This window comes from Sarcophilus harrisii, chromosome 1 (assembly GCF_902635505.1).
Source record: "Sarcophilus harrisii chromosome 1, mSarHar1.11, whole genome shotgun sequence".
NCBI classification, from domain to species: domain Eukaryota; kingdom Metazoa; phylum Chordata; class Mammalia; order Dasyuromorphia; family Dasyuridae; genus Sarcophilus; species Sarcophilus harrisii.
In genome coordinates, this window is record NC_045426.1 from 523,592,109 (window position 1) to 523,617,527 (window position 25,419).

The following is a 25,419-nucleotide window of genomic DNA, read 5'->3' on the forward strand; positions in this document are numbered from 1 at the left end:
AGATTCTTTGAATTAAGATTTTTGAGAATAATTTGCCACTTAATATTACATGATTACATCATAATTTTCATAAACCATGACTAATGTAGAATTATACACATTACTTGATAATAAAAGTAATCTTATGTCTAAAAAACAAATGAGCATTGCAATTTTCAAGATGACTATAATAACATCTCCTTAATAATAGCTCATCTCCACAAAAGCACCATTGTAAGGGGATCTATATAGTATATGCCTTCAGAACCTCAGTATTTACATGTCTTTATTTAGAATGTAATTATATCTAAGTATTATGGTAGGAAAAGCAGTTGTCAAGTATATTCCCAAATTCATATTTGTTCTATATCACATTGTATATTTGGTCTTTCTAGAGCACTTTATATTTCTGTGTGTCTGTATTCATGAATGCATATGTGCTTGTAAATTTGTATATGTGTTTTTATCTTGGAAGCTTGTAAACATTGCATAAATGTTTATTATTGGATACTTGATTTTTTGATATTTTAATTGACTATAATTTACATATGAAATTGACATTATTGTATTACTCAGGACAGTTGCTTGTCATTTTCCTATTTTCTAATTTGTGTTTCTTTCATTTTATCTGTTATTTATATTCTTAATCTTTCCTTTTCTTTTCACTTTCTTTTAACCTTCTCCTTTTCCCCTCTCTTTCCTTCCCAAATCTTTGTGTGATTTGAACTTATAAATGGATTTGAATTCATTTGTCTTTATATTGCCAATATTTGGGTATATATAGAAAAAGAAAAAAAAAATACCACATGCCAGCAGTACATAAAAGAGATTTCAAAACATAAAGCAATAAATTTCCATTTCCAGAAAACTTATATAATGAATACTACACATTGTATTCAAAGATATCTATCTTTGCTTTGCCCCTTTGTAGATTTTCTTATATCCTCTGCTATGTACATTTTACTATATTCTTTTTTCCTCCTTCCCCTTTGCCCCCCAAAGACTACAATTAAGTGCAAATATATTTATATATAAATATACATATGTACACACATACATACACACATATGTGTATACTTATATACATGCATACACATGCATATACATACATCTATACTCATACATACATATATATGTATGTATTTGTATGTGCATATTCATATACATCTATGTAAGATGGTACTATGCTTGTTTGCTCTCTGTTTCTCTGAAGGTGGTAATATCTTCCATCATAAGTCTGAGACTTTCCATATTTTCTAAATCTACCAACTCATGATTTCCTTATTCCAAGCTTATATTGTCTAGTTATTTTAAATAGTCTAAAACAATATTGATTAATATGGCTGATCTATAGTATCATTTCTTTTTTTTTTCTTCAAATTACATCCATTTTAGCTTTAAATGTTTGAAATCATAATTACTACTCCTGTTTTTTTTCCTAATAAATTTTACTCCTGATTTATATTATAATGTTTGTGTGTATCTTGTTTTTCCTATCCTTCCTGAATCTTCTATTTTCATTCAACCTGCTACGTTGCCTTCCTATTACTTAATCTATCCACTCCCCTTTCCCTTAAGGATTTCTCCCTTATTCTCTCCTTCCCACCTTCATCCCATTGCTATTAATCTGCATACCCTTCTATACACCCTCCTTTATCCTATTCCCTCACCCTTATTTCTTTTAAAATTTAGAAAACTTTTATTTCTTTTCCAGATGTATAAATTACTTTCTCTTTAACTCTGATATGTTCCATATTCTTATTTCTTCATGAAATTAGAAGATTTTATACTCTTCTAAATATACATGCATGGTTTCCTCTTTAACTCATTCCCAATGAAATTAGGGTCTCAGAAATACCAGCCCTCCTCCCACATTTAATTCTTCTGTGTTTCCTTCATGGTTTATATTTTTTAAATTGCATCATACTCAGCTTTATCTGAATCTTTCTATTGAACAATCCAATTGCTAATTATAATCTTAAATATATGATTCATATATCCATGTATAAAATAAAAATTGTTTGTCTTTACCAAGTCCCTTTTGGTTAGTCTTTAAAGTTATAATATATTTCTTTTTGGAACATGTGAAATTTTCTATTAAATTTTGGTCTTTTGCAACAAAATCCTGAAAGTCTGGAAATGTATTGATTTTTTTCTCACTTAGGATTATGCTTAACTTTACCGGATATGATATTTTCAGCCAGAATCCTAATTCTGTTTTTTTTTAATTTAATTGTTTTTATTTAAAAATGGGGAAAAAAAAGCAAAATACAAAAACTGAGGGGAAAGCACTGTTGTGCTCAGCAGAACATGAAAGGATTCATGTAACAATAAATTTCCATTTCAAAAAAGTTTTTAAAATAATTATAATAATATATTCAGAAATTTCCATCTTTGCTTATTTGTTGATTTTCTTTTATTCTCTAATGTATACTTTTAAATTAATTCTTTCTTTCTTTTTTAGCATTTCGTTCAAAGCAGACTATAGTTAAGCACAGGTGTATATAGGTATTTATATATATTTACATATATATCTATACACTTACACACACACACACAGACATATATATACACACATATAAAAAATAAATATTTAAATATATTTAAATAATTTGTATTAATTATATATTAAATTATAATATATTAAATATATTTAGTTATATTGTATATAATAATGATATATATATATTATATAGTGATACAATCATATATAATAATTAATTTATAATTAATATATTAAATATATATTGAATTATAATAAATATATGAATTAATTATATTAAATTTTGAAAATTTAAGTAAATAAATATGTTTATTTATGCAGATATATACACACATATGTGCATATATTCTTAAAGACACATATACATACATACATTACAATTACAATACTTTTATTTTTCAGTATGTAATGTTCCAAGACTTGGTATCTTTAAATGTAGCTACTGCTAGTTCTTGAGTGATTCTAATTAGGTGTCTTTATATTTGAATTTCTTTTTATTGTTACTTATAATATTCTTTGCTTGACTTGGGAGTTTCAGAATTTGACTATGATATTTCTATAAGTTTTACCCATAAGGTTTCAGTGATTTATTATTATTATTATTATTATTATTATTTCTATTTCCCCTTCTTTTTAAAAATAACACTTCAGGTATTTTTTTTTTATTCCTTCAAGATTCTTTTTTTTTTTTAATTGTAGTTTTCAGGTAATCCTATTGTTCTTATGTTTTCTCTTCTTTGTCTGTTCTCCATATCAGTTGTTTTCTTATCATATTTCTCATGTTCTCTCCTATTTTTTCACTCTTTTTATTTTGTTTTATTATCTTTTCATCTTATGTAGCTTTACTAGCTTTCCCTTGATAAATTCTAGTTTTTCAAGAAGTCTTTTTCTTCCTTATGATTCTTCTTTTCTAATTAGTTGACTTGACTTTCTTTTCATAATCTTTTTGGTTATTTATATTATTGTTGTAGCTATTAAAAATCTTTCCTTGATCTCTTTCATTTCATTTTTAACTTCTTTTTTGAGTTCTTTATAAATTATTTTAGCCACATGATCATTTGGTTTTACTCTTTGCGTTAAAGGGGCTTTTTTTTTTTTTCTTCAGTATACTCTTCTGAAGATGAATTCTGGCATTTTCTGTTTCCATAATAACTTGCTTTTGTGTTTTCTCCTTCGGCTGCTCATTTAAAAAAAAAAAATCATAAGCTTGTTAGGGTAATCAATTCTAGTCCCAGTTGGTGGAGGGATGGTACCTTTGTTCAAAGGTCTTCCTTCAAGTCTCTGCTGTGGCCTAAAATTTAAACCAAGAACTCCACACTCCTATAAGTACCCTCAGCCAGCAGTATCCCAGCCCCACGGCTTCTGAACTTATAGGGCATGTGCTGGTTTCTGCGTGTTTAAAGCCACCTCTAACCAGCATAGCCAAGCCTGGTATCCCTTAGGAGCAGAGGATCCCAAACTTCCCCAACTCAGATGCCAAACTTTCCATAGTATTAGGAAAATAAAAGTTCCTGAGTCTGAGGCAAGGAATACCTCTCAAACCAGCTAACCCCAGAAGTTGCTGCTTGATGTTTCAGTAGAACTAGACTGAGGATATTTACATTTCACATGGACCAAATCTTTCTATTCCTAACTTTTTTCAAATCTTCTCCAGTTGTCCCAGGAGGACTATTGTTTTACTCCAAGTCCTGTTTGTTTTTACTGCTCTATATTCACCATGAGGTGCTATTTGATCTTCTTTGGGAGAGAAATGTGGAGATCTTGGAATTTTTAAACTTACTCTGCCTTCCCAGAAATCTTTGGGGATATGCCTGCCTGTTTGCATGTGTGTATATGTGTTTATATCTTGGTATGTAGTAGACTCTGAAATGTTTATCATTGAATGCTCAGTTGACAGATATATTGATTGACCATAAGTTATGTGTGACATTGATGTCACTAACTATTACTTTGGGCAATTACTTGTTTCATGCTACTGTTCTGTATCTATCACCACATTTTATTTTTCCTTTCACTTAATCTGTCATTCTCATTCTTAATTGTTTTCCCTTCAGTATTTTTAACCTTCATTTATTTTTCTTCCTTACTAAGCTTTAGATATTTTCATAGACCCTAGTATTACTGGCATGAATAGTTTAACTTTACTACTTAACACTCAAGGTTAAAGAATTCATTATTTTATTGAATGACATTTGAAGGAATCAGTATGATTTGAAGGAATCATTTCCCTGAATTTATCAGGAAGCAACTTCAATCTTAGTATGCCAGACAGAAACATATGAAAAAGATGTTGAGTGAAAACAGCCAGAAGTAATTAATAAAGGGAATATAAAATTAGTGTAGATTGATAGTTGATTTGAAAAATTCTTCCTTTTGATTTTTTTGTGAAAGAATAGAATGTATAATAAGGAAAATTATTGTTATAATGTCATTTGTATGTAATTCTTTTTATAATTACTCAATTATAATTACTCAAATTATTTATTACATAGCAAAAAATGTATAGGTTTTGAACATTAAATATATTAAACTTTGTCATTTTATATTCAGTGGTATCTGGTAATAGTGACCATTAGCCATAAAAGTTCTTTTGGGGTATGTTCTGTTCAACCATTTTATCAATGATTTGTTTAGAGAAATAGATGACATACTAATTCAGTTTCTAAATAAATAGACAACACAGGGTAGGAGTAAAATCTTCCAAAGTCTATGTAGTGAGAGAATCAAAAATATCATTACTGGCTTTCAACTAGACAAGTTAAATCTAGTAAGATGATTTTTATTAAACTGATTAGACATTTGTTATTTTATAACTTTCAAGATGAAATATAAATCATTGCAAGATTAGCATCACATTTAAAGATTTGAGCATTACTTTTTTCAAGAAATTTACTACTTTACAACCTATGCTATTTTAACTGTAATATGAAACACACTTAAGTTTGGTTAGGAAACCCTTTCTTCTGCTTCATAATGATGTGTTTCTGGATACATTTTTATCAGTTACATCCCTCCTATTGTTTCCTTCTTTGGAAGATGCCCTCCATTCTCACACCTTTTATTGAAAATCCTATTTATCCTTAAATATGTTTTCACTTTAAATGTTTTCTCTTTCTTGGAGCATTCTCTGGCCACTGTATCCTTAAATAATCTCCTTATCCTCTAGCTAATGTTTTTTTTTTTCATCTTGCCTAGTTTTATTTGATGAATGTTAGACTATCTCTGCAATTAGATTAAATACTGTTTGAAGGTACATATTGGTCTTTTTCTTTGCATACTCTATAGCACTCACATAGTAATAAACAGGATAATAGTACATACAAAATGCATCTTGATATCATTCTTCTCTCTCTCTCTCTCTCTCTCTTTTTTTTTTTAATGTGGACTAGATATCCATAGTATCTAAGAGAATAAAGCAAGTACTCAATGAATCCCCTTCTATATTTTATACAGCAGTAAAGCAAGGGATGGTGTTGGTCACTGCTGTGCATCTTACTAATTTCCTCATATGCAAAATGAATGGGTAATACTCCTATGTTCCTTATTAGTACCAAATATCTGACTTTATAACAATCTTACAAGCAAGCTTGCTTTTAAATCAATGACAATTTTATCACATTCACATTTATTTTAAAATTCACCCACAGATAAGAGGAAAAAAAACATTATCAATGAAGAAATGACAAGATTTTTATCAGTGTGATTTAGTTCCTTCTGACACCTAAATATTAGGTGTCAATTCTCATTAACAGAGATTTTATAAATATATATTGTGTGTTTGTATATATATATATATATATATATATATACATACACATATATATAAATATATATATATACACATACATATGTATATAATATGTAATATACATACATGTCAGTTATAACATTTTACTAAATAACCCTGAATAAATATAGAAAACAAAACATAAAGACATAGAGACTTGACTCAGTAATATAAGACTGATATTTTTATATTCTAATATGAGGAAAGAAAGGCTAAGTGATTGAAGTAGTCATTGTAATTTTTTCCCTTTACTGAATTCTTGTTCTGCACAGCTTCCACTTTATTCTAAGCATTTCTCTTTCCTCAAAAAAGAAATAGGTCCATATTAAAAGGACACACACAACTACACACATACATACACACAAACACATGTACATAACATACATCTACATATTTACATAAATGTGTATGTATATACATACATATAATTGTACATATTCTGAACCATTGTCCATTGTGTTCTGAAAAATAAATATAACGTGAATGTTAATTTCCTGGAGTGTAAGCATGATCTTTTTTTTTTTTTTTAAACAGGGAGCCATAGAACTTTTGTATATTTTTGGAGATGTCAAAATAGAAATGAACCACTGAAAACTATGCAAACACAGAAATGTCACAGCATAGATTAGAAAAGGCCACAGATGGCCTTTGGATGGATAAATCTGTTGCTGCTGTTTCTCTGTTTCTGCTGATTCCAGCTGAAGGGGAATATAAATATCAGAGGTGCCCTAACTTAAGCAGAATTAAGTCCATTGTCACTTAATGTACAACGATACATATAAAAAAATATGCCTTCTAAACAAAAGCCCGTAGTGATAGTTCTTCATGTTATAGATAATGATGTACTATAGATAGGATGAACCCTCTGCTTCACTTAACTTCTGGTCTTTAGTGAACCATAAGGATCACCAGAAGTTTCCAACTTCTTTGAAGCTAAGCCCTTCATTGTGGGTTTTCTTCCTTTATGAGAATATCAGTCCCTTCAGAGTAAGGATTATAACCTTTTCTTCCTCTTATACCCCAGAATATACCACTGGACTTTGTACAAGGGAAGCTTGTAAATACTTTTTCATTCCTTCATTAATTCCACTATGTGTGATCTGATCCAAAAAAAAAAAATCTAGAAGGATCACTTAAACTGATAAAGGCTTTGTGTCTATTTCTAGTAACAATGTATCTAAAGATATAAATAAGTGTGCAGAGACTCAAATGCAAAAGTATGGTAACTAGGTTACAAATTATTTAATTTCTGAAGTACAGCTATGATATTACAAGGTCTACTTCCCTTTCTGAATAACTCAGACTTCCATCCTATCTATAAACATGCCTATATTTCTCCAACTTTCAAAAAATCCTCACTTGATCTGTCAAACTCTTCTGGTTATGTCCCTATATCTTTCTTCTTCTTCATGAGTAATTAACATGAAAAGGCTATCTTACAATGATTGTCAATTTCTGCTACTCTTAAGCTTCTATCTCTGGGTAGTCTGGTTTCTGTCCTTATCATGCAACTTAAATTGCTCTCTCTAAGGTTACTATTGATCTTTTAATTGTCATACAGAATACTTATCTTTTTAACTTCTCAGTAGATTTTAACTTTGTTACTCAGTCTCACCTCTTTTGTACTCTCTTCTTTCTACTGCTCTCCTCCCAATTCTCATACTATCCTCTCATTATCCTTTGCTAAATCTTCATCCAATTCGTAACTGTAAAAGTCTCTATTTTGGGTCATATTCTCTTCTTCCACTATATTCTTTCACTTGATGAACTAATTCATTTAGTAACTCTATATGGTGAATATTGTATTTAATTAACCAGTTGTTGCTTCTCTTCTTACAGTGACTTACATTTACCCATTTTCAAATATCCATTGAATAACTAAAAGCAAATACCACAGAGAAACATGAAACTAAATGACTCATTATTTTTTCTGCCAAGCTTCCTCTTTTCTGAACTTTACTATTATTATCAAAGACATAATCCTCCCAGTCTCCCAAGCTTACAACCAATATGATTTACTCAACACTTCATCCCATAGGTTACCAACTCCTATTGATTTGCTCTTGAAATATTTCTCCTAAATGCCCACATCTTTTCTCTGACACTAACATCACTCTAGGGAAGAAATCCATTACCTCATGCTTAGGTTATTATAATAACTATATATCTGACCTCTTCATTCCTGTTCTTCCCCTACTCACCCATCAAAAAGTTCTTCATAAAGGATAGGTCTGACCATGCCATTTCAATGAATTCCTGTGATTATCTAATAATTCCTGGATCAAATATAACTCCCTCTCTTTGGATTCAAAACACTTTGTATTTTGGTGCCTTCCTATCATTTCGATCTTCCTGTATCTTACTCCTTTCCATGTATGTGGTCAGAAATCCAATGACTATGGCCTTCTTGTTATTCCTTACACAAAGCATTCCAATACACAACTTGGTGTATTTTCAATGAATTTCTCCATATCCACTGTGTTTTCCTTCCTACCTCCTGGTTTACTTGGATTTCTTAAAATTAGCTAAAGTCACATCTTCTGAAAGAAGCTTTTCCTGCTCTTCATTAATGTTTTGCTTAACTTGCCACTGAGATTATTTCATATACTTATGTATATATAAACACACATATATGTATATACAACACAAACATATACACATACAGGCATAAATATGTGTGTGTATATATATATATATACATATATATATATATATATATATATATATATATATATATCCCTATCTTATTTGTACATGCTCCTTCACATTATATTTTTAGCTCCTTGAAGAAAATAATTTTTTTTTTTCCATTTCTTCCTATTCCTGGTCCTTAGTAAAATTTTTCATACATGACATTCACTTAATACATTTTTTTTCTTTTTTTCTTTTTTTTTTTTTTGAGGTTTTTCTTTTTGTTATTATTATTAAAACCTTTTTATTCACAAAGCACATACATGGGTAATTTTTCCAACATTGACCCCTGCATAATCCCTGGCTGCAAATTTTTCCCTTCTTCCCCCTCCATCACCTTCTCCCACCTAGCAGGCAGTCCAATATATGCCAAATATGCTGAAATACATGCCAGATCCAATGTATGTATACATATTCACACAGCTATCTGGTTGTGTAAGAAAAATCAGATCAAGAAGGAAGAAAAAGAAAAAGTGAGAAAAAAGAAACAAAATGCAAGCAAATAATAACAGAGTGAGAATGTTATGCTGTGTTCTACCCTCTGTTCCTATGGTTCTCTCTCTGGGTGTAGATGGTTCTCTTCATCAATGCACAACTGATACTGATCTGAGTCATCTCAATGTTGAAGAGAGCCACGTCCGTCAGAACTGATCATCATATAGTCTTGCTGTTGCTATGTATAATGATCTCCTGGTTCTGCTCATTTCAGTTTGCATCAGTTCATATAGGTCTCTCCAAGCCTCTCTGAATTCATCCTGCTAGTCATTTCTTACAGAACAATAGTTTTCAATAGCATTCATATACCATAATTTATTCATCCATTCTCCAATTGAGAGGCATCCACTAAGTTTCCAGTTTCTTGCCACTACAAAAAGGGCTGCCACAAACATTTTTGCATATGTGAGTCCCTTTCCCTCTTTTAAGTTCTCTTTGGGATATAATCCCAATAGAAACATTGCTGGATCAAAGGGTATGCACAGTTTGATAACTTTTTGAGCATCGTTCCAAACTGCTCTCCAGAATGGTTGGATCCGTTCACAGTTCCACCAACACACATTTGTTTTTTTCTTAATATGACTATGGCAGAGTGGCTGAGAAAGAGACAGGGAGTACAAATAATAATGTATTTTAGACTCCTTATTAACATTAATTTAACTTTTGTTCTAAATTGCTAATTTTGTCTGATGGCCAAAATTTTGATATAATACTAGAGCAAAAGAACTACACCCATATTGATTTTTACAATGGGAATGGAACCAGAAATTTTATAGAAAATGGCAGCTAAATGAAAGGACAACCGATTGATTGGTCTTCCTGATTGAGGAGAATTAGAGAACTCAGCAATGATCAGAAACATAACTTCCTGGGATACTTGATTTGCAATGTTAATAATGAATATAAGCAAACATAATATAATGAAAGTAAGATAATTAAAGTTTATATGCTGGCACCTGCCCCAAAAGTTCAAGAGCTAAAGCACTGATAAAAATGATTTGATAAAATTATTCAATAAAAATTATTTTACCTTCTTGTTATCTAATGACTTTGCTGAGAAAGTGAACACAGGAAATGACTTTGAAAATATGTTTCAAAATGCTTCAGGACCAAGAAATGAAAAAAGAAAAAAAACTCAAAGATTGTAGATTACTCAGAAATCTTAAATCTATAGAGCATAAGAAGCTAAATACATACACACAGTACACATTGATTATGTATACACACAGACGTGTGTGTGTGTATATGTATGTGTGTATATGTGTATGTACTTGGAAGTTACAATATATGGACTACAAAAACTTTTAAGAATAAAACTGACAGGAAACTAGTTACCAGTTGAGAATCATTTTTAAATGACCTATATGTATGTAATCATATCATGGCCTTCTTAGAACAAAGGCAAAAATCAATACTTAAATAAAGGATAAAAGTGAAAAGAGGATAAATTCACATCAATACAGCAGTTTTTATATAATTTGTTTTAAAAGATCTGGGGGAAAATAGTTTCCACTTTTGAGAATAAAACTAAAGACAATTGACAAAAAAATTAAATATGCCTTTTTGGAAATTCCAAAATATAATCAATATAAGTCAGTCCTCATAAGAAATTATGGAGCAGAATAATTCTAGAAAGCAGCTTAGTCAGAAGACTATGTTATTGCCAAATGGAGAGATCTGGAGACCAAAGTTGAAATATGTTTAAAGTACAGTTTTATTAGACATTATAAAAGATAAGAGAATGTTATAGGTATTACATCCTGTTAAGAACCTCAAAAGAGCTTGTTGTAGACTCAGCTCAGCCAGAACATCTCAAAAGGATTTTTTAGATGAAACTAGAAGAAGGAAAATATGTCAACATGAAAGGGAACAAATCTGCTGGTGATTTAATTGATTTCTATTTTTATTGACAACTGGGAGAGACCATAGAAACACAGACTTACAGTTTCTCTACAAGCATAAAATGGAGTCATATGTTAATTTGTGTGCAACTGATCAGAAATTTAAAGTTCATGACTGATAAAACTGTAATCAAATACTTGTTTGGGGATCTATGGGAAGATTGCATAAGGTCTGTTGGATTCATGCCTCACAGTATGGTGGATTTTTTCAGTTGTACCTCAGAAGATTAATATGAGTCACTGACATCCAGTTGAGTTTGATTTGATGAATAAGAAAATACAGGAGAAGCTTTGATAAAAAGGCTCAAGAAAAAATAAAAAAAGCATCTGTGAAATAAAATGAATGCAGGAGGATTCACAAGAAGGGTTAGTGTTTATCTAGAATACTTCCTAATGAAATAGTGAAATCACTACTTTCTTTGCTGGGAGCTTGCTGATTGGAAGAGAAAAAAATGTTTTGTTGATTGTCTGATCAAAGTCTGGAGCAACTCCTGGAAGCTCATTGGAAGACAGATGAATTTTGCAATTGTGCGAAGAGCAATCATTATTTTTATGATTATGGCTTTCAAGTGCCATTTACAAGCTGAAAGAAGGGGAGTTGCCCACGGGTGCCTGGGTTGCCTCCTAGTGCTCTCTTAGATTTGTGAAGAAGAAACAAAATGGTAAAGTCAGATTTTCCATCTTTTTTGCTGTAAAACATGCTTTTATAATAAATTAAGGGCTAGAATTGATTGGACAAGGCATAATCTGTTCTTTGTAGATTTGACGAACTTAGTAATTTTAAAGTTTAGGATAAAGGATTGTCCTTGAAAGAATCTAACTTACTTTTATTTTTTTATTTTTTTCCCCACAGTGTCAAATAAGGTAGAACTTTGAGTAAGAAGTGCTTGTGATAGTTTTTCATGAAAGTAGAAGGAAAGTTTATTTGTCTATCAGGATAGTAATGAGGACTAGAAGGAGACACCTAGCAGAAAAGTAATTTTAAATGGTATAGATTACTTTTATGAGTTGTCCTAAGTATATGAGTTTCTCCACTCATGTATCTATGTGTAAACTTTGATAAGTATATGTTCAGTCTCCCTCTTAAATACTGTGTTCATTGGTAGGAAAATGTGACATGGATTTAGGAGTAAAATGTGGCATTTTGATTTTTTGTTTTCTATTTTAGCAAAGTGTGTGATTTTTTTATCTTATTGTTTATTATTTTTAAAATGCTAAAGAATCTTTCATATCTTTGTTATTAACGACTATACTACTAAATATGAAGAGCATTGATGGGTTCCTAGAACTATAAGCATTAATAGGAGGAATATATTCCACCTACCTATAATAGATTTATCCTTAGAAAAGAGAAGGAAGTTGAATATCAGCGTCCTTTAATTCTCCTATGAACTCCATCATTACCAATATAAGTGCAGACTGAGAGAGTAAGCAAACCCTGAGAATAAAAGTGAGTGGTCAAGGTTATACCTGGGTTGTATTATGATCAAGGGTACATAAGTAGTGCAATGGATAGAGTTTTGGGCAAGGAGTAAGGAAGATGAATCTTCTTGAATTGAAATATGGCCTCCAAAACTAGCTGTGTAATTCTGGGCAAATAACTTAACCCTATTTGCCTCAGTTTTCTCATCTGTGAAATAAACTAGAAAAACAAATGGCAAGAAAACTCCAAATAGGGTGATGAAAAATCAGAAGTGACTGAAAACAAATGAATAACAACAACAACAACAACAACAACAAAAATAGTATGATCAAGGGTATGTTTGGTCAGAAAAGATGGCTCAGCCATAAAATAAAAGTGAGGAATAACATAAAGACTAGAGCAATAATTTCAAAGGGTAAGAAGGCTCTAGATAGATCATGAATAGCTCTAGAAGGAGGTTAACAATGAAGTCATGAATCCTTTGATGTTCTAAAGGATGAGAAAATAACATTGTTGGGTTTATTGCTGCCCTAAATCAGCCAATTCACAGAATTAATTAACTTTAAAAAATAGTAATGTTAAATTTCTTTTCATTTCAATTGCTTGGTGATTTTCTTTTATGTTAGATTTTTATACCATTAAATTCTGTTAAGAAATTGAAATAATGATAGAAAATCTTTGCTTTCAATTCATATAAATTTAGATGTCATATAAATATGTCTGAAATATGGCATCATTTTTGAGTTGGTATCAAAAAACTAATTATTTAAAATATTTTATTTTTTTAATTTTTTTTAATTTTTAATTTTACAAAGCTCCAACAAGAGTATTAATGAAATCTAATGACTTCAAGGGATCATTTTGGCTAGAATGTATGCAAATAAGTGTGGTATAAGTTATTATGTGATAACTGCAAAGTTGAGTTTAAAACAAAAGTTGAGTTTGTTTAAAAAAAAGGTAAAATTGAACAAATTAGATAAGGAATTAGAAACTTAAAGAGAGAGGTTTGGAATAAGTACTGGATGGAGTGCAAGTCAAAGGATCATGTATTGTAAATTTATTTAAATAAATAAAACTTGATCAGGGAAAGTCACTGTCAGATTGGAAATTTGGGAATGTGTCATGGAAAGTTAAAACTTGAACTAGTGCTAGAAGGAAAAGAAAAATAGCAATAGATGTGAAATAAAGGTATCTGAGGCATGCATAACTAAGTAGCAAATGTGGTGGAAAGTTTTAGAAAAAAGATAAAGACTAAGCAAAGACCAATGATTTTAACATTATGCAAGTATTTAGTGAATTTGGTTTCAGTAGAATGGCAGGAATAGAATCCAGATATGGGATGCTGAGGCATGAGCAGTTAGAAAGGAAATAAAAGCTATAACTACACACTATTTAAAAACCTGAAATAAAGAAAAAGATATATAAGGACAAGTATGGGGAATATTTGATGTATTCATCAAAGAGGGGAAAAGAAGGAGACAGAGAAAGAGAGACTGAGACAGTCAGACAATGGAGCTAGACTCTGAAAGCCAGACAGACACAGAAACACAGAGAAAGAGATACAGAGGAGAAGCACAAGGAGAAGGAGAAGGAAGAGGAGGAAAAAGAGGAAGAGGAAGAAGAGGAAGAAAAAGAAGGAGGAGGAGGAGAAGAAAATGATGATGATGATGATGATGATGATGATGATGATGATGAAGCAAGAGAAAGAGCAAAACTAAGAAAAGAGAGGGAGGAGAGAAAAAGGGAAAGGAAGAGCACATTAAAAAAAAAAAAAAACAACTTTTTTTCTGTGCCTAGCACTATGCTAAACATTAGGGATGTTTATATAAAATAGTCCCATAAGCAAACAGATTATATTCAAATGAGGAAGTCAAGATAAAAGTGGAAACTGGAAGGGCAGGATCAAGGCATTTGGCAAAGAACAGAAATCTAGTGAGTCCAATTGAGTGAAGTGAAGCAAGTTTAAGGCACCTTCTGGAATAGTGACTCAGTCAAGCAAACACAAATGCAGAAACTGAAGCCTCAGGGCATAGGTTTCTGAAGTATGAGGAAAACATCAGGAAACTGTAAACAGGTGGCCTCAGTTTTCTAAGTAAATTACATAAATAATTAGAAACTTGAAGAGAGAGATTTGGAATAACTACTGTATAGAGTGGAAGTCAAAGTATCTTGTATTGTAAATCCAGAGCTAGAAGGGTACTTGTATCAATTACAAATGAGGAAATTAAGGTTAAGTAAGTTGCCCATGCTAAATCAGGATTAGTTTCCATATTTTTCACTGAAACATGTTAGCTTTCTAAGGGAAAACAATAACTAATGAAGTGACAAAGACAAAATGATGTTAAATTTCCTGAATTTTTGTGGGGACATATTCCACACCACAGTTTTGTGATTTCTTCCATCAGCATTCCATAGCTCTCTATTAGAGACAAGACGGCTTAATAGTAAAAATGATAAGAAATTATAAGAGCTTATCATAGCAAAATTAAAATTTTAAAAATGTTAAATAGTCAAGAAATTTGCTTTATTTTACTTCTGTGTGCTACATAATTAAATTAATCAAGTTTGTAACAGTCACTATCCTGGCTTACCCTTTTTGAAGGCCAGATACATTTTATACCTCTCCCATGGGAACTTCCCTTGTGGTTCCCCCTTAAGTGAGAATGGGTAAGGTCTATGATCTCTGCCACTGGCTACAGACTCAACTGATAGTATCCCCCTAATATTGGGGATGGTCCCTTATGCCTCACTAACTAACATTGTATTAGCTCACACACACACACACACACACACATCCAAAGATATAGTCATAAATATATAAGCTTACTTGTCTAACATGTGAGAAGCATAATCTTCATCTCTACCTCCCACCCCTGCCCCTTATATCAGTCTCTGGGTAAAGAGGAGATGCTATTGCTTAGGTCTATTCTTACAGAATACAATCTCAATTTCCAAAACCCCATTATGATTTTTGTTTCAGGAGTTCTGTTTTATTGGGTCTTCCAATCCAGGTTGACTTCAACAACATTCTTAGAATCCTGGCTCCAATGTCACCATAAGATTCCTGGCTCTAGTGAAAAAGTGATTGGGGTATATGGGAAAGTATAGCTCTTGTTCAATTCATGGCCCTCATGCTGTGGAAGAGCTGTGATCTTCACCCTCTGAATATAATAATAATTTTATATATGTATGTATGAAAAAGAGAGAAAGATTGTCACAGTATAGCAAGTTTTTTGTGGGTTTAATTTTATTAAAGTTTTTTTTTAATTTTCAAAACATATATATGTATAATTTTTCAGCAATGACCCTTGCAAAAACTTGTATTCAAAAATTTTCCCTTCCTTTCTCCATCCCCTCCCCTAGATAGCAAATAATTCAACATATATTAAACAGGGTAGAAATATATGTTAAATCCAATACACACACACACACACACACATATTTATATAATTATCTTGCTGAATAGGAAAAATCAGATCAAAAAGAAAAAAAAATGAGAAAGAAAACAAAATGCAAGCAAACAACAACAAAAGTAAAAATGCTATATTGTAATCCACACTCAGTTCCCACAATCTTCCTTCTGGGTATAGATGGCTTTTTTTATCACAAGATCATTGGAACTGGCCTTAATCATCTCACTGTTGAAAAGAGCCACATCCATCAGAATTGATCTTGTAATCTTGTTGCCATAGTACAGCAAGTTTTAAAGACAGTTCTTGCTCTGCTGCCAATCAAAAGAAACCATACTAACCCATGCTGTAGAAAAAAAAAAAAATAGGATGTAGGGTACCTCCTTGTGAGCCAGTTTGGACATGCCCAGGCAATACACTTACATATAATACCTATACTCATTTAAATTCTACCACCTGCAGTGGATAGAGCATCAGCCCTGAAGTCAGGAGGACCTGAGTTCAAATCTGGTCTCAGACACTTAACACTTCCTAGCTGTGTGACTCTAGACAAGTCACTTAACCCCAATTGCCTCAGGGAGAAACACATTACTACCAAAGTAGTGTCACTTAATCACAGAAACCTTGTACCATTCCCTTCCCTACTATGGGCCTGAGTTTTTTCTTTCTTTCTTTATTTCTTCCTTTCTTTTTTAATGAAAGTGTTGGACTGATAACATGATGTTAAAGATCTTTTTCAGCTCTAAATAATATAGTATAATAAGTAATATAGTACAATATTTTTGAGCAGTTAGGTGACAAAATAAGAACCAGAGATTTTTTAAAGCCTTATAATGTGGATTTTGGCTGAGGTAGGGTATACTGAAGGTCTTTCAAATAAGCAAAATATAATATACAAATAAGCTGAGGTGAAGGTAATGAAAAAAAGAGAGAAACAATTTATTATAAGAAAAACCACAGAGGTAGAATTGATTGAACTTCACAAATGATATAATTTATTTGGTGTTGTTATTTTCCCCTCAAAATGTAAAGTCCTCTTGATCTGTCTGTGGACAAAAAAGAAGAAAAACAAAAAGAAAAATATTCTTACCAGTCTGTGTGAAATGCACTTTATCTCTTGCCAGACAGCCCTCATATAAGTATCTTAAGTCACAGTGCAAAAAACAAATTCTGTTCTTCAGCATCATTGCCATGACCAGCTGTTCATTTCCACTAGCCCCCTCTTTTTTGTCCCCTGAAGTTTAAGCCCTCCCTTGAAAGAAGAGATGAAAACACCACCTGTCCCAAACTTCTTTAAGCTTTCTTCCTAGGTCATCAGTCAAAAGAGATAATTTCAAGGCTTCTGGCAGCAACTTTTGTTCCCACATGAATCAGCCCAGGTGAGTAGTTAAGAGTTTTAATGGTTTCTGCCTGCTTGATGAAATTACGAGTAGAAAATATTCATCAGGTATCTAGTCTGTAAGATATTCTTCTAGGGACTGGATAAAGACCAAAAGTAAAACTGATTCCTTACTTTAAAAAATTCATATTTTACTGGATAAATACTGTATCTATGTAGATATCACAAACTAATGTCAAAAAAATGTGGGAGAGATTGTTAACAAATGGGGAAAACAGGAAAGACTTTACATGGTAGATGTTGCATAAAATAAGGCTTAATTGAAATATGGTATTTAAAAAGGATAAGGTAAAAAATGAAAATATTTTATACATGTGAAAAAGTCTGTGAAAAAGCAAGGAAAAAGGAGATGAAACATTGTTTATAGAAAACAGTTAGGAGTCCAGTTTGGCTTGGATAAAGAATGCAAGAAAGTAACTTATTTGGAGAGAGAAGTGGAAACAGATTGTTGGAGGCTGACATGCCAGAATTACTTTGTACTTCATATTTTATTTCTCAGTTAAACACTTTAGGGAAATGCCACACTATCATTTCCTTATTTTTTCTTATCTTTTCTTACTAAGACTTACAGCAGATTTCCTTACACCTATAAACACTTGTGAAATCTATTGATTTTTTTCTAATTGTATTTTTTTTGTAATATAAAATGCAGCTGGAATAGTTTTATTGTGATGACCTTATTAATAAAGAGGGTCAAAAATTGTTCATGGAAGACATATTCCAGAACAAAGATACAAGATATTCATTATTACAGGGAAACTTGAATACTGAGCAAGATAATAATTTAACAAACCTGGGAAAGTAAAAGAGAATATTGTGGCAGCATAGGAAGGGAAAGAGATCCACAAGAGCTCATATCATTGCTTACGGATAGGATAAGAAGAAGGTTGTTGTAGAATTATAGAGGAAATTCCAGAGTATGGGAGTCAGGGACAGGACAACAAATTCCATTCAATTGATTGAATTTCAATAAATACTCTTTTTTTTAATATTTTTTTTTCCTGTAAGGCAATTGGGGTTAAGTGGTTTGTCAAAGATCATAGAGCTTGTGTTGTGTCTTATGCTGGATTTGAACTCAGGTTCTCCTAATTCCAGGGTCAGGGCTCTATCCACTGTGCCATATAGCTACCCACCAATAAGTACTTATAAAGCACTTTCTACATGAAAATTTCTGTGCTAGATGTGAAAAATTGCTACAGACATCATTATAACAGAGAAAGCATCTCATTTCTGATTTGCAAGGTCAGGAATGAATTAGGTAAAGGAGCATTTCTCACCAGACAATAAATAGCCAATTTGTTTAAGTAATTAGGGACAGTAGAACATTTCTGGCATTTGTTTTCTTTCTTTCTTTCTTTTTTTTTAAATGATCTTTTTATACTATGCAGAGAAATAAAACTGGAATCAGTCTCATGTTTGTATACACTGTTTTATGACATCAGAAAGTTTTCTTTACTTTTTTGGCCTTTAATTTGTTTATTTGGAAATTGAAGCATGGAGTGAAAGAATCTGAGGAGAGAGAGAAGCAAAGCTAGGGATTTTTGTCACAATGAACCAACTCAGAAATAGCAATCTGGGATTGCTTGATGGTTTCTATTTCTGTGTCAGTGTGCTCTGGGATCTGTTACTTGTCCCAGGAAGGTAGCAGGTAGTTATTACATTTCTATTTCCCAAAGAAAGTATTTCTCAATCTTCTTGGTTTCAAGATTCCTCTAATTTTAAAATTATTGAGAATGTTCTGAAGAATTTTTATGTGTTATATTTGCCTACCAAAATGTAAACATCATAATAATATTATGAATGTGTGTGCAAACATATATGTGCATGTATATATATACATATAAAATACCTAGATGTATATAGTATGTGTGAATGGGAGTAACCTCATGGTTTTCTATATGTCCTCATAAACCCCTCAAGAATGTTTCAATAACTCCCAGGGATTCCCAGATTACACTTTGTGAACTACTGCTCTGGGAAGGCATCGTCAAAATGTGGATGTTGTGATGAGCCACTCCAGGTATGGATAACTTGTGAAAGCTGGTCTGTATTGGATTTTCGCTTAGTGAAACCTAAATACTTAATGGTATGTTCTGAGACATTTTTTTTTCCTTCAGGATATGTTGAGTAGGACCTAGGAACATGACATGGTAGAATACATAACATGATTTAAAATAAGCTGGTGACAATAGAATTTTGGCTTCTTCTCTGTTAAATGGTAGGATTAACCATTAATTCACATCATACCAAATGACTTTCACAGGTATTCTTGCATGTAACAGTAAAAGACATATTTTCTCTAGTTAAAAAAGCTCATGAGATATCCTCAAAGACAAAACTTTCAAATTTAGCCATGATAAGCCTAATTTGATCTAACTTATTGTTCTACTTTCCCAACAAAGTCCCCTGCCTGAAATTCTTGAGTATAAAAAGGAAAGTGCCCTTTCATTCCACTATTGAGGATAAAAAATAAATTTGGGGCAAAAAAGATCAAAACTGAAGTTTGTTTATAGCAATATTTTAATAAATGGTCAAAGGATATGAACAGACAATTTTCAGATGATGAAATTGAAACTATTACCACTCATATGAAAGAGTGTTCCAAATCACTATTGATCAGAGAAATGCAAATTAAGACAACTCTGAGATACCACTACATACCTATCAGATTGGCTAGAATGACAGGGAAAGATAGCGAGGAATGTTGGAGGGGATGTGGGAAAACAGGGACACTGATACATTGTTGGTGGAATTGTGAACACATCCAGCCATTCTGGAGGGCAATTTGGAACTATGCTCAAAAAGTTATCAAATTGTGCATACCCTTTGATCCAGCAGTGATTCTACTGGGCTTATACCCCAAAGAGATACTAAAGAAAGGAAAGGGACCTGTATGTGCCAAAATGTTTGTGGCAGCCCTGTTTGTAGTGGCTAGAAGCTGGAAAATGAATGGATACCCATCAATTGCAGAACGGTTGAGTAAATTGTGGCATATGAATGTTATGGAATATTATTGTTCTTTAAGAAATGACCAGCAAGATGAATACAGAGGATTGGCGAGACTTACATGAACTGATGCTGAGTGAAATGAGCAGAACCAGGAGATCATTATATACCTAAACAACGATACTGTATGAGGATGTATTCTGAAGAAAGTGGATTTCTTTGACAAAGAGAAGATCTAACTCAGTTTCAATTGATCAAGGACAGACAGAAGCAGCTACACCCAAAGAAAGAACACTAGGAAATGAATGTAAACTGCTTGCATTTTTATTTTTCTTCCCGGCTTATTTATACCTTCTAAATCCAATTCTCCCTGAGCAACAAGAGAACTGTTCGATTCTGCACACATATATTATATCTAAGATCTACTGTAACCTCTTTAGCATGTATAGGACTGCTTGCCATCTGGGGGAGGGGGTGGAGGGAGGGAGGGGAAAAATCGGAACAGAAGTGAGTACAAGAGATAATGTTGTAAAAAATTACCCTGGCATGGGTTCTGTCAATAAAAAGGTATTAAAAAAATAAAAATAAAATTTAAAAAAAGAAATATTTTAATAGAAATGAGTTTCTATTTTGTTGAAATCAGTTATTCCTAGGAGTCAAAGCTAGTAGTGATCTATCTGAAAAGTCATCACCAAGTGTCATTCTTTCATTTTATATAATAGGTAATTGGTATACTCCAAGAAACAAAATAATTTGCCCAGAGTAATATCAGTAATGAGCAAACAAAGTCAGAATTTGAACTCTGTTTCTAAGAGATTCACCATACCACATGAATACTCTAACAAATTTACATAACTATCAGACTGTAAGCACTGTTTTTATAAGGACACAAAAAATGTTTATTTGCTTACCAAAAAAACCAAAACAAAACAATAGGAGGATATCAAAAAGGACTTTGAAAAAAGTGACCCTTATAATTTATATTCTATTCAAAACTTTGTGATTTCATTGTAACAAATATTTTACTATTAAAATAAAAAATACATACCAAAAAGGATTGAATTTTATTGCTTTGAAATTTGTGGATTTATTCAAAATGTATGAAACAAACATATACCTTCTTGTTTTCATCATTTCATTGCACACTAGGTCACTACTTCCTTTTTGCCCCTTAGTTTTGGGTTTTAAATTTGGGTGCCTCAGATGGATGAAGGGAGAGCCACAAAAAGGAGGAAAGGATATAAAAATTAAAGCCCTAGGTCAAAAAATAGCTGAAGAGCTATAAACTTTATCACAGGTGGGCTATATTTATTATCTACTAGATGAGAACAAATAGAAGCCAAAAGATACTTTTCTCATGCATTAACAAAGGCAGGCAATTGAGCCTCTTCTGATTTATGAAGTCACTTCGGGGGAATGTTGCCATCAGGTTACAGTAATATTTTTATGGGGAAATATACTCCAAGTTCCAAACAAGTAACTCCAAGTAAATGACTTGAAACAGCATGTTTAAAAGTTGAAGACTGGTTGTATTTAACATATATATTTTTTGCAGTTGTTTTAACAAGAATAAGTCCATTTTTTATTGAAAAAAAAAGTAATCATGCATGTTGGTAACAGCTCTCTATCACCACCTGGTGACATCATGTATATATTGCAAGTACAGTAAGAAGCATTGTAACTTCAAACACCTATCACTGATATGGAAGGTTCATGGTAAATTTTATACTTTCATTTGAATTATCAAATATCAAACAAACACTACTTAATTGCAGTGTAGTGGAAATAACATTGAGTCTGGGAATTCTAAGGCTTTGATTTGAGTACTAAATATCAACGTGTATTTGGCAAGTCAGTTTGCCAGAATCAGTTTCTCATTTGTAATAAGGGGCTAATAATACTGAGTTCGAAAAACTGACTCCCTTTTCTCCCTGTATACTTTTTCATTTGGTGATTTGATCAGTTTTCATGGATTTAGTTATGGCTTCTATATTGAAAATTTTAAAGACAACTGAATTCAGTAAGATTTAACAAGTGTTTATTAAGTACTTAGTATGTGCTAGATACTCTACTAAATTATGGGAATATAAAGAAAAAACAAGATTAAAGTTGACTTGGAGAAAATTACATGTACATAGACAAACATCACACTCTATCAAGTCACTTCAAGTATATTTGAGGTAGCAGGGAAGTTTCTGGGAAGAAAATTGGAGAAGATCTAGAACAGTCTCTTGTAAAGGGCAATAGTTGATTTGAGCTTTAAAGGAAGCCAATAGGTGAATGTGAAGAAAAGCATTCCTTGGAGGACAGAAATCAGAAAGTCAAAAATGATGAGTAACAAAATGTCATGTACAAAAAGCAGCAAGTACTCCACTATATGAAACAGAGTATGGGAGGAGGTAATGACATGTAATTATCCAAGAAAGGAAGGGGAGCCAAGTAGCATAAAATATTTTCATAAGAAGATTCAAAATCATGTGAATATACAATCAAAAAAGTCAGTCTAACTCAGACATGACAAGACATGGGGAAGAGAGGTGATCTGAATCAGTGAAGGAAGTATTCTATGATGAAATCACAGGCCATTGTTATTTTAATCACAAAGTGTCAAAGTCCCAATCCCCTATTAAAGTATGCAGTGTCATTCAAATATATTCACTTAATAAATTTTCTCATACTTATCTCAAATAGCTTTCTTTCCTTAGAAATGTTCAATCTAGTAATTCATAAACATTTTCTTTTTCTGAAAAACTTCTTATGTCAACATTAAGCCTCTTAAGTGCTATTCTTTTTTTTTTTTCCAATAAAACTATGGTTCATTAGAGTCTAATCTTTCTTACAAATTTCATGAAATAGTGTTGATTTGCATTCAGATGAGCAAGTCATGTTTTCTAGAAGTGACTTTTTCTGAGAATTCTATCCTTGGTCCTCTTTTCTTGTCCTTATGTATCCTTTTACTTGGTTATTTAATTGGCTTCCATGAATTTAATTCTGGCTTCTATGTTGATAATTTTCATATCTACTTACCTAGTCCTAATCTTTTTTTTCCTAAAAATCTCTTACCTAATATCTTCTACTATTTATAAAACACTTAAAATGGGATGTACTAAAGTAAATTTAAAATCTATTCATCCAAAATATTTCCTAACAAAAACCTGTTGCATCTTCCTAAATTCCTTATTAATCAACCTTAATTGCTCATTCTCTTTCAACACTATGTCTGTCCTGTTGCCAAAGTCCCATAGATATACTTTCTTGGTATTCACAATTCTATTTTCCTATACTTCAGTGTTTATACAGACAAAAATGGACACACACACTAGAATGCAACTTAATTATTTTAAGTATATAAAAGAAAGAGTTTTATTAATATTTTAAGATAACTCAGAACAGTATATGTTAGAGACTGAGGAATAATTCAATTCATTTATTCAGCTTTGTGATAGCTAAATATTTTTATAAAACCACAAGTGTATTAGTGAACTAACCTTAGATTATAATCTTTGGATATAAATTAAGGATACAATTTCTCCCTCCCTAAAATGAAACCAAGGTAAATATAATGATTATTGGCTCTTGCTTGAATGTTTATGGTATCACTGTATTGATTATACTTAGAAAGTAAAAACAAAACAAGCAGATAAAAACAAAACAAAAACAAAACCTAAATGCCTTAATATCATGTTCATGTCATATATATACACCATCTAGTACATTCTTCCTTCTTTCTTCTGACACTGACACCACACTGATGCTGGCCATCAGCACTTCACATCTGGACACAGCCAGATGATGGATGTATCTAAATTAAACCTTTCTCTCCTCCAATTCATTATGACTCAGTTGTCAAATTAATCCATCCCTAAAACACAAATATAATCATGTTAAGCCCTCTAATTATTCAATAAACTAATGGCTTCCTAACACCTCTGAGATTAAATTTAAAAAATTGTCTGTCTTTTAAAGACTTTCAAAACTTAGTCCCCTTTTCTCCCTCTTACCTTTGCAGTTTTCTTATGCCTTTGTCCGCTCCCACTTATGCTCTTCAGAGCAATGGCACTGACTTCTTTGCTGTTCCTTTCAAAAGAACTTTCATCTCTACACCAGCATTTTCCCTGACTCTTCCTCATATGAAGAATAATTCCCCTCTTCATCTCTACCATCTAACTTTTCTTTCTCCTTTCAAATCTTATCTAAAATTGTATCTTCTATGAGAAGCTTTCTTGATCTCCCTTAGTGTTAGCTCCCAACTTATATTGATTATTTCAATTTATCCCTGTATATATCTTCTTATTACATAGTTATTTGTTCATGTTTTCGTTCCCCATTCCTTAAAGAGTGATGACTGTCTTTTGCCTTCCTTTATATACACACTGCTTAGCACAGTGCCTGGTACGTAATAAGCACTTAGTAAATATTTATTGACTTACTGACTTGGGTTAGAATCCTGGTTCTGCCACATAGTAGTTATGTGGCCCTGGTCAAGTTATTGAAATTCTTATTACTTCAGTTTCCTCATCTTTAAATGGCAATAATAATAAAATCTACCTGCCAGGGATATTGTGTTGGATCATATGAACAGATAGTAACTGCAAAGCACATAGCACAGGACCCAGCACAAAATCAGCACTATATGACTATCACTTATTATTAATATGTTCATTAATTTACATTAATTATGACTTATTTTTATTATCTTTGTAATTGCCTTTCTAAATTACCTTTCATATTTCCTTTTATGACTTTCTAACTTCTTTTTTCTGGAGTCATTAATGTATCTTGTTTACATGTAAGCAAATAGTATATTGAAAGAGATCTAGAAGTTACATTATTTAATACCTCGATTCAAAATCAGAAGCATTGAGTTCAAGTATTATCTTTGTCA

General features: G+C 31.8%; 1 pseudogene; it reads right to left on the minus strand.

Annotated features, from left to right (window-relative positions):
* The window catches only part of LOC111719539, a 166,459-nt pseudogene extending 141,771 nt beyond the window's left edge, over positions 1-24,688 (minus strand).
* Positions 24,689-25,419: the final 731 nt, after the last annotated feature.